Source organism: Panthera uncia, unplaced genomic scaffold (genome assembly GCF_023721935.1).
Source record: "Panthera uncia isolate 11264 unplaced genomic scaffold, Puncia_PCG_1.0 HiC_scaffold_1436, whole genome shotgun sequence".
NCBI lineage: Eukaryota > Metazoa > Chordata > Mammalia > Carnivora > Felidae > Panthera > Panthera uncia.
The window spans coordinates 1-11,290 of record NW_026058070.1 but is presented as its reverse complement, the minus strand read 5'-3'; positions in this window follow the sequence as shown (position 1 = coordinate 11,290).

Genomic DNA, 11,290 nt, shown 5'->3' with positions numbered 1-11,290 from the left:
GTGTGTGTGTATATATATATATATATATATATATATATATATAATATATATATACACACACAATGGAGTATTATTCGGCAATCAAAGAGAATGAAATCCTGCCACCTGCAAGTATGTGGATGGAACCAGAGGGTATTATGCTAAGCAAAATTAGTCAGAGCAAGACAAATATCATATGACTTCACTCATATGAGGACTTTAAGACACAGAACAGATGATCACAAGGGAAGGGAAGCAAAAATAATATAAAAACAGGGAGGGGGACAAAACATAAGAGACTCTCAAATATGGAGAACAAACAGAGGGTTACTGGAGGGTTTGTGGGAGGGGGGATGGGCTAAATGGGTAAGGGGCATTAAGGAATCTACTCCTGAAATCATTGCTGCACTATATGTAACTAACTTGGATGTAGATTAAAAAAATAAAATTAAATTAAAAAATTTTGAAAAAGATCAACGAAGTTGACATAGTTAAACTGACCAAAAGAAAAAGATAAGACTCAAATTACTAAAATTAAGAATGAAAGAGAAGAAATTTCTACTGACATAGAAATGAAAATGTAAGAATATCATTAAAAACTATATGCCAAAAAATTAAATAACTTAGATGCAATTGGAAGATTCCTAGAAAGACACAAACTATGGAAACTCATGAAGAAGAAATTTAAAAACCTGAATAAGCCTGTAACTATTGAAGCCCAGGCCTAGATGGCTTCACTGGTGAATTCTATGAAATGCCAAAAGAAGAATTAATGCCAACTCTTTACAAACACTGCCAAAACAGAAAATGAGAAAATACATCCCAACTCGTTGTATGAGGCCAGTATTACCCCAGTTCCAAAATCAGACAAAGGTATCACAAGATAAGAAGACTATAGTCCAATATCTCTTATGAATTAAATGCAAAAATGCTCAACAAAATACTAGCAAATGGATTCTAACAATATACATAAAAGATTATATAAATCATGACCAAGGGGCACTAATCTCAGGAATGGGAGGTAGCATTAACATCCAAAAATCAATGTAATATACCATATCATGAGAATAAAGAACAAACCCACAAATCATCTCAATAGACACAGAAAAAGTATATGGCAAAATCCAACACCTTTTCATAACAAAAACATTCAACAAAGTACAAATGGAAGGGAACTTCCTTCTATTGATAGAAGGGCATCTACCAAACAAACCAACAAAGAATCCCACAGTCATCATACTTAATAATGAAAGACAAATGTTTTCTCTCTAAGATCAAGAAAAACAAGGATGTCTGATCTCACCACTTTTGTTCAACCTCGCACTGGATGTTCTAGTGATGGCAATCAGGCAAGAGCATACAGATTGGAAAGAAGTAGCAAAGCTATGACTATTTGCTGACAACAAACTTGTATATAAGAAAATCATAAGTCTCTAGGTCACCAAAAATCTTCCAGAACTAATTAAATTCAGCAAGAATACAAACAAAAAAAATCAATACACAAAAACCAGTCCTATTTCCATACACTTGCAATAAAGAATTTGAAGACAAAATTGAGAAAACAATTCCATTTGCAATAGGATTAAAAATAATAAAATATTTAGGAATAATTTAATAAAGCAAGGGCTAAAATTATGTTCTGCGATACTACAAAACGTCGTTGAAAGAAATTCAGAGTCTATGTAAAGATTAAAGACATCCCAGTTTCATGGATCAGAAGACTTAATATTGTTAGGATGGCACATTCCCTATATCTTTTGATCTACAGAGTTAACACAATATCAAAATCCCAGCTGGCTTCTGTGCAGAAATTGATAAGCTGATCCCAAGATTCATCTGGATGAATCAATTAAAACAGTCTTAGGAAAAAAAAAAAAACTGTAAGACTCATATTCCTGACACAAAATGCACTACAAAACTACAGTTGTCAAGACAGTGTGGTACTGATATCAAAAATAGGCACATAGGTCAATGGAAAAGAATCAAGAGCCCATAAATAAACCCATATACCTATGGGGAATTGATTTTTGACAAGAGTGCCAGTACCAACCAATGGGAAATGAAGAGTCTTTTCAACAAATGGCACCGAGACAATCAGACAGCCACAGGCAAAAGGACGTTGAACTCCTATGTCACAACACATACAAAAAATTAACTCAAAATGAATCAAAGGCCTAAACGTAAGGATTAAAACTACAAACTCCTAAAAGAAACATAGGTACTAATTTTTATACCTTTGGATTAGTTGGTGGTTTCTTACACATACCGCTAAATGCACAGACAACTAAACATAGGTAAATTGGACTTTATGAAAACTAAAAACTTTTTTGGGTTATAGAACATTATGAAGAAAATGGAAAGACAAACTATAAAACCCACAGAGTGGGACATTTCATATGCAAATCATATATATGATAAGAGATTTGTATCAAGAATATATAAAGGGGGGCGCCTGGGTGGCGCAGTCGGTTAAGCGTCCGACTTCAGCCAGGTCACGATCTCGCGGTCCGTGAGTTCGAGCCCCGCGTCAGGCTCTGGGCTGATGGCTCGGAGCCTGGAGCCTGTTTCCGATTCTGTGTCTCCCTCTCTCTCTGCCCCTCCCCCGTTCATGCTCTGTCTCTCTCTGCTCTGTCTCTCTCTGTCCCAAAAATAAATAAAAAACGTTGAAAAAAAAATTAAAAAAAAAAAAAAAGAATATATAAAGGACTCTTACATTCAGTAGTAAGGAGCCAATGAATTTTAAAATGGGCAAATGTAAGAACAGACATTTCTCAAAAAGATATATAAAGGACCAATAGGCAACTAAAAAGATGTTTTATTTCGTGTTAAGCCATGTTAAGCCATGATATTAATGAAAACCAAAATCACAATGAGATACTTCACACCCACTAGGAGGGCTATAATCATAGGGACGGATAATAGCAAATGTTGATGAGGATCTGAAGAAACTCTGTCATACACTGCTGGGAGAAATGTAAAATGGTACCCCCTCCTTTGAAAACAGTCTGTTTAAATACAGAGTTTCCAAGTGACCTAGGAATTGCACTCTTGGGTATATATCCTAGAGAAATGGAAACATGTTCACATAAAAACTTGTACATAAATGTTCATAGTAGCATTAATTAAAATAGTCAAAAGGTGGAAATTCAAATGTCCATCAACTGATGAATGGATAAAATGTGGTCCATTCATACAACTAAAACCATCCATCCATAAAAAGAAAGTAAGTTATGATTTGTGTTACGACAGAGAAGAATCTTGAAAACATGCCAAATAATAGAAGCCAGGCACAAAAAGCCACATACTGTATGATTCCATTCATATGAAATGTCCAGAATGGGCAAATATATAGAAACAGAAGGTGAGTTAATAATTGCCTTGGGCTTTTAGAGATGGAAGAAGTAGGGAGTGGCTGCTATTACATATGGGATTTCTCTTAGAGATGATACGATATTCTAAAATTGATTGTGTGATGCTTTCACAGTTCTGTGAATACACCAAAACCCTTGAATTGTACGCTTTTTATTGTACACCTTAAATGAGTAAATTGCAGGATATATTAATTACAGCTCAATAAAGTTGTTTAAAAAGAGAGGATAAGGACTGCACACCTCCCACTGTTTTTTTACAGTTAGGTGCAACTAGCTTTAAAGCAATTCTCTACCCTGCTTCCTTTGTGATTTGTTGAACATCTGTACCTTCTGTTTGTATATAAAAATTTGTAGTACTCTTGCACCTATTTCCTCATCAGATAACCTGAGTTCTTTATATACTCAATTAGGAAAGAAAAGGGAAATTAGAAAAATATATGACTTAATACTGGAAGTTCTGCTCCGCTGCATAGAGATTATTCTGGAAAAAAAAAAAAAAAAAAAACTGGGCAAGAACAGGAGAAATAGGCTGAATTCCGAATAGGTTACTGCTTCCAAGGACAAAGAAGGCACCATCTGTAACACGCATCTTTATTTAGCAATAAAGAGCTTGTTCCTAAGAGGAAAATACCTCTTGAACTAAACCAAATAGGCCCCTCTACCAGGAGAGGGGATTCGGCCTCCCACTTGACTCCCCAGAAGTGGATTTCACAAATCTACATGCAACCCAGAATTGAACCGCATTATCTACTCACAATAAAATTGTGGGCCTTAAGTACCCCATTTTTATTCCTTCATCTTGCCTGCCAGAGATTCTATTGATGAACCAAATAATAGAGGAAAATGTGAAAGGCCTATGGCTGCTTCCTTGTCAAAAATGGAAAGAAAAAAAAAAAGAAAGAAAGAAAAGATCTCCAATTACACACATTAGCCTTAATTTTGGCCTTTGGATGATCAGATAATGTTTCTGCCCATGAAATGAATTCTTGTGGCAAGTCCATGCTTTCCAGTGTCAAAAATAAAAGCTTCCAATTAACTGTCAAAAGCTTTTCCAGCATCTGGAGACAGGAGTAAATTGGAATCTTTTATATTGGTAGCTTTTGACATTATATTAAACAATCTTCTAGGGTTGTCATGGTCCATTCTTTGTATCTATCTCAAATGGTTTGTGTTTATCAATTGTTTTATTAGGCAATCTAATCTTTTAGCTCAATTTCGACATTTCTTATATTTGAGTAAAGTCGAGGGACCGTTTTGCTACCGTGCAATCATCTTCACCTTGTTTTCAGGAGGACAAATCCAGGGATATGTTTTAGAGTATAAGAGGGGTTTGTGTGTGTTTGTAGTTGGTGGTGATGGTGGTGGTGGTGTTTATGGTTTTTTTTGTTTGTTTGTTTGGTTTGTTTTTTTTGTGTTTTTTTTGGCCTTTTCTTCCTTTAAAAAGTCAGTCCTGCTTAGGGTTACATGCTGTCGCCTCAGCACTAGCAACCAGAGTACTATCTAGACAATGAATCAGATACTGTAGATTGCTGTAATCTCTTCCACAAGGAAAGGTAAATATCAGAGCTATTGATCCACGCTTACGTACTTCTTTCCGAGCCTGAGATTTTTCTCTTGAAAATAGAAAATGCTGCATGGAAGCATTTCCCATTTCCCAGTATCTTCTCTACTCTCAAGGATTTTCTTTGTTTTACATTTGAAAAAGTAATCAAGTAACATAAATTTATGAGCTCAGGATTTTTCCCTTGCTCTTAACTCTAAAACTTTTCAAGAAGAGTTAGAAGCAAAGAAGCCTCTTTATTTTTTTTTTTTAATTTTATTTCTTCATATGTTAATATCTGGGGCTATTTTCTCATTTGATTTCTGTTTTCTTTGTTCCTCTTTCATAAGAATGTCTGCATTTACCACATTTAACTTGTGTTCCTTTTGGATTCATAAACGCATATATTTTTCTTTAATCAAACTTCGTGTTCCCTGGGAAGCTAAAAATTATTCCAGGCTGAGTATATTCTGTATTAACAAAAATATATATATAGTGAAATCATTTGTATTCATTTTCCAGAATACTTCTCAGCCCAGTTTTGAAAGTCTTTACATTATTGGATTTGTTCATTTGAATTTTTTTTCACTAATGTGATTCAAATATGCAGACGACCAATCATACCTAGAAGGGAGAGGAGTGATTCCTTTAGAGCAAATAAGTAAAGAGAAGCAGTGTGAAGGCATAAGCTTCCTGGTGCTCTTCCTCCCAGTCTCTGAGCACTTTCTGGCTGAACCAGATGAGGCTTTTCACCTGATCTGGTCCACCTTGCTGGGCCAGAACACACTCTAGGGCCAGAAATAACTGGTAAATATCAACCAGTTATTTACACAGCGTCTCCAGGTCCCCTGGGAATGTGGGTGGACCAAGGCGTGTGTGAACTAAGGAGGTGCCGGTCTGTAGCCAGGAGTTATTGGTCCAAGAGCAAAGAGAAGTCGTAAGTACCCATCAGAGTAATGTAGTCAAAGCCAGAGGAGAATGGAAAGAGTTCAGAAACAGAGTGCAGACGGGTCAGAATCAGCAGTTAGGGAAGAGGCCATGAGAAAGTTGAGATGATAACCTGCATTTGTCCCTGGCTCTGGCTGCATGTCCTCAGGGGGAGATGTGAGGGTTTAAAGGGACGAGGCAGGGTCAGCTACCACCCACCCCTGGACCTCTCCTCAGTCCTGACAGTAAGGGAACACCGCCAGGGGCACCGTGGCTTCAAAGGTAAAACAGTGCCTGGTGTTGTGGCTTAGCCTCGCCATTCCTCTCTTGCTCCACCAAAGATCCCCTTTCATATACTTTTGGAGGCTCCAAAAGTATATGAAAACCCAAAAGTTGGAGGGGTTCAAAGCCTCCACCCCCTGCCTCCAACCTCCCCTCCCCATCAGTCATTAACACACTGATGTCCGTGGGATGCTGCTTCTAATCCACCTGCATCTCACATTCCTCCTTCCATTGTGTTTCCTTCTCCTGGGATTTTCCTTTCCATCCACCTTCTCCTAGAGACTATGCGGGTCGAAGGTCTTCTATAAAACTCTCCCTACCCCTTCATCATCCTCCAAGTTGCCAGCCATCCAAGATTCAACCTCCTTTCTCCTATAAAGAAAAACAAACGTGACAATGTTGGGGATGGGCAAAGTTGAAATGATTTAGTATCTCAATAATTATAGCTCTCCCTTGAGCCTTTGGTATGGAAATACGCAGCATGTTTCTCTAGCAATTTAGGTTATGTTTCATAAGGCTAGTTAATTTCCTGCCAGCCTGTGTTCCTCAATTATTCTTAACCCCAAAGTGTATGATGAGGAACCAGAACCCCATCTTTCCTTATATTTTTTTCTACATAAGGCAGCTCTTTATACTTATTAATATTTTTCAGTGATGCCAGGGTACCATACCTTCCTTCTCCATGGGGTGAGGTTGTTGAAAACTCAGAAGATGATGTAATAGCTAACGTCTATGGGGCACTGACTATATGGGTCAAATGCTGAGGTAAGTACTGTATTGCATGGACTATCTCATTTAATCCCCACAACTATTATCCTCATTTTATACATGAGGAAACTAAGGCTCACAGAAATTCATTAACCTGCCCAAGAGAGTGGGATAGCCAAAATTCAGGGGAAAAAAATTTGAGGGAAAATGAGGAGAAACAATGCTTTTGAAAGGGAATTACTAACAATAAATAATAAGTGACATAATATGCTGCAGGGCTCATGTTAGTAAGGTGGTGGCCCGGAAGCCTCTCCGCATTGACATAAGGGTATTTCCCTTGATTTAGGGATGGCACAATACTGGGTCGAGGCATTGGCAAGCTTCCTTCCAGATGGAGTAAATGAATGAGACCTGGAGGGCTTCTGGCAGCAGGCAGAACTTTAGAGAATAGAAATGTGCTTTTCTGCAAGACCCATTTCCACCCCTGAATGCTCCATGCCCTGGATGTGGACCATACACTCAAAGGAATTGTAGCTACAGTCAGGAGCACTGGCCTGGTTTAATTCTTTAGTACAAGAGTGGAGGCCTTGGCTAAAAGAATTTCTGGGTTTGAGCTGCCGATACTTGATCAATCAAGTGGAGAGTTCACGTACGGCCTTCAGTACTGGGTATAACACAGAAAGCCCACAATATTTGGTCTTAATACTGTCATCGTTATTATCACTGGGGAACCATGGATAAGAGTATGGACTCTGGAGTCAGACTGCCTGGGGCTTAAATTTAGTAAGTACTACCTAGTACAGTGTACCCTGGAGTAAACTATTTAACATTTCTCTTCCTCCATTTGTTTGAAAAATAGAGGTAATAACAGCACCAATTTTATCAGATTTCTCTGAGGAGCCAATGTAAGTAAACTAATACCTTTGCTTGGCACATAGCTGGCACTCCATAAATATTAACTAGTCTCATTATGATTGTCATCACTATTGACCATCATCTCTGATCCAGGATTTGGGGTGACAGGAAGTGACTGGATGGGAATATGCTGAGCTCCAGCAACAAAGATGACCATGCAATAGGCATGTAAGCTAAACTCTCACCGACCAGACCCCCATTCTCAGACGATAACTCAGAGGGCTCACCCACTTCCCTTATCATTTCTGCCTAGCACAGGCCCTCATTACTTCCTACTTGTGTTATTGCAAACTCCTCCAGGCTGGTCTCCCCAAGTCTGGTCTTTCTTCTCTACCAATATGGCTAGCAGACCGATCTTTCTGCCTGAGGTCAGAGTTGCTATCATACAGCCTATCTTCTTCAGCCCTGGACCCCCCTTGTACTAGACCTCACACTGGGGAGATGCCAAATGACGGTTTTCCAAGATCACTGTGAGTTCCCTTCACCAGCTGGGAAATGATGTCAGTAATATAAGAAAAAGAGGGACTCTGGCCATATTAATGGTGGTGGCTTGTTAATAGTGGTAAATTCCACTGTGCTCTGCTTCCAAAGCACTTTGATATGCTGCTCTAGGAGGGAGGCAAAGCAGGCAATAACGCCATTTTATTTTTTTTATTTTTATTTTTTCAACGTTTTTTATTTATTTTTGGGACAGAGAGAGACAGAGCATGAACGGGGGAGGGGCAGAGAGAGAGGGAGACACAGAATCGGAAACAGGCTCCAGGCTCCGAGCCATCAGCCCAGAGCCCGACGCGGGGCTCGAACTCACGGACCGGACCGCGAGATCGTGACCTGGCTGAAGTCGGACGCTTAACCGACTGCGCCACCCAGGCGCCCCAATAACGCCATTTTAAAGGGAAGGAAACTAAAGATTGATTACAGAGATAACATGACTCAGCCAAGGTACAACTTCATTTGATAGTGCAAACTGGGTCCCAAAGCACCTCAGCTGGTTTCACTTCGTCTCTTTTCCACAACCACTCAGAAAACACCAAATTACATTTCCTGATGCATTGTGCCAGTGTGATTAGAAGGATAATGGTCAACATTTCTTGAGTACTTTCTAAGTGTCAGGAACCATGCTAAGCATTCTGCATGGGTTAGTTATATAATTCAATTCTCTCAATAGCCACAGTTGCCCATTTTTCAAATGAATAAACATGAAACTTGCAGATATTAAATTACCAGCCCAGGGTAACTCAGTGATGCCAAGTGAACAGAAAAGGGCTATAAACACCTGTGCTCTCAACTATCTGCCTCCTCGGCCCCTGGATTCTTTAAGCTTTGTGTCAGTAACCAGAGATGGCCCTATAATTTGGGCTTTTCCTACAACAGTTAAATCCAACACAAAAATTACATAATAACTTGAAAATGCATTTAAATTATGGTTTATAGTTTTGAATCTATCATTTGACCAAATTCTTCTTTTTTCATTATTCAGATTTTATTTACACATTTTTCCACCTGAGAATTCCTTAACTAAAATATTAAATATATTTTCCCCACAAACATTTTGTAATGAGTGGTGTTGTTTTGTTCCTACAGCTTTGGATTCCTAATTCTTTCTAATTTTATAGGTTTATCATGGTTCCACGACATTCTCGCCTAAACCATAGTTTTTCTGCTTAGTACCAAAGTTACCAAGGGTATTTTCATAACACTTCATCAATTGCATTTCTTTTTTTGATTTGTATATTTTTCCATTTGAATATATTTTATACATCAAAAAGACTAACCCAGTCCCTTACTCCTGGCACCTTTGAAAAACAGTTTGTTAGTTGACACTGATACTGATGGGTTTGTATGTACCAAAATTTTAATGTTTATGGAATTATATTGATATTTTTCTTCATGCTCTTCACCATTGCTTTTATGCTTAGAAAGTCCTTTCCTATCCCTCAGAGAGAATCTGCCCACACTATCTTTAGTGATTTCTATGTTCTTTTTGCTTATCCTTCCTTCCCTGTCCCTTCCTCCAGTCACTCTCTCTCCCTAGTCATCATTTATCTTTTGCCCTCCCTCTCTCTCCTTCCCTTATTCTCTTCCTATTCCCTTATCATTTTTTTAAAGTTTGCTTATTTTTGAGAGAGAGACATTGAGACAGAGAATCCCAAGCAGGTTCTGCACTGTCAGCGCAGAGCCCAATGTGAAGTTCGAACTCATGAACTGTGAGATCATGACCTGAGCTGAAATCAAGAGTCGGGTGCTTAACTAAGCCACCCAGGCACCCTATTATTTTATCATTTAACTTTTATCTGATATTGATATAAATCATGAGATAAGGATGAACACTTCTATTTTGCCAAAATAGTAAACCAATAGTATGTATGCACTATCTCTTGAATAACTCCTAGACCTCCCCTTCTGGTTTCTTTCATCACTTTATTATATACCAAATTCTTCTTTATTTGCAGATTTTTTCAGGGTCATAGTTCTGGGGTCATTATTCTTATATCAGACAACACTGTATTTTTATGTTCTTATAATAAATTCCATTTGGTCGTAATCTATTATTCTTTTAATATATATCTGTATAGGATTTGTTAGCATTTTAGTTAGATCTTTTGTTTTGTGTTTATTCATGAGTGAAATTATGTATAGTTCAGTGTGCTTATGTGGGAAGAGAGTGCCTTTATCAAACTGAATTATTAGCGGCAATGAATAAGCAAACAGCAAAACTTTTCTAACATAGTACAAAAACACAGAAATTATATGGTCCTTAAAAGAATATTTGTTCATAAAACTGTGTCCAAACATTTTTCTCCTGTTTCTTCATGGTTTTTTTATGAACTTAAGTTTGCTACTTCTACACCATTTTGGTAATTCATCATTTCTCTGAAAATGGCTGACACGTGTGCTTTTATATGCTTACTTGGTCCTAGTTTTACATTCACTATTTGTTTTTTTTCATCTCATTAGTTTTTTATTGATAATGCTATGTATGCGTTAAGCTATTTAAAAGAGGAATTTCTCTCCAAAAGGACCAGATTTTGAAATCATTCGTGAGTTCTACTGTTTTATAACCCTAATTCATCAATTGCTGATTTTACTTTTATAATTATCTTCTTTTCCATGAATTTATTTCTTGGTTTTTCTGATTTCTCCATTTAATCCTCATCCATTCATTTTCATTTTTCTTATTTAATCATAGCATTAAAGATGTATCTATAAGTATAGATGTGGATATATCCTCAAGTTTTGATATATATTAACAATTTATAATGATAGTTTTGATCTCCCTTTTAATCCAATAGTTGTTACATAGAAAGTTCTTTTACAATTTCTTTTTTTTTTATATAGGCTTCACGCCCAGCATGGAGCCCAACACAGGGGCTCATGACCCCTGAGATCAAGACCTGAGCTGAGATCAAGAGTCAGACGCTTAACCAAGCATCCCCTTTTATAATTTCTAGTGGAATTGTCTTTCTTTAACTGTTGTATTCAGAGAATTTGACCAGTGAACTTTTACACTTGAAATTAATTTTTTTTTTTAATTTTCTGTGATACACAAAAGCTCCTAAATCCTAAA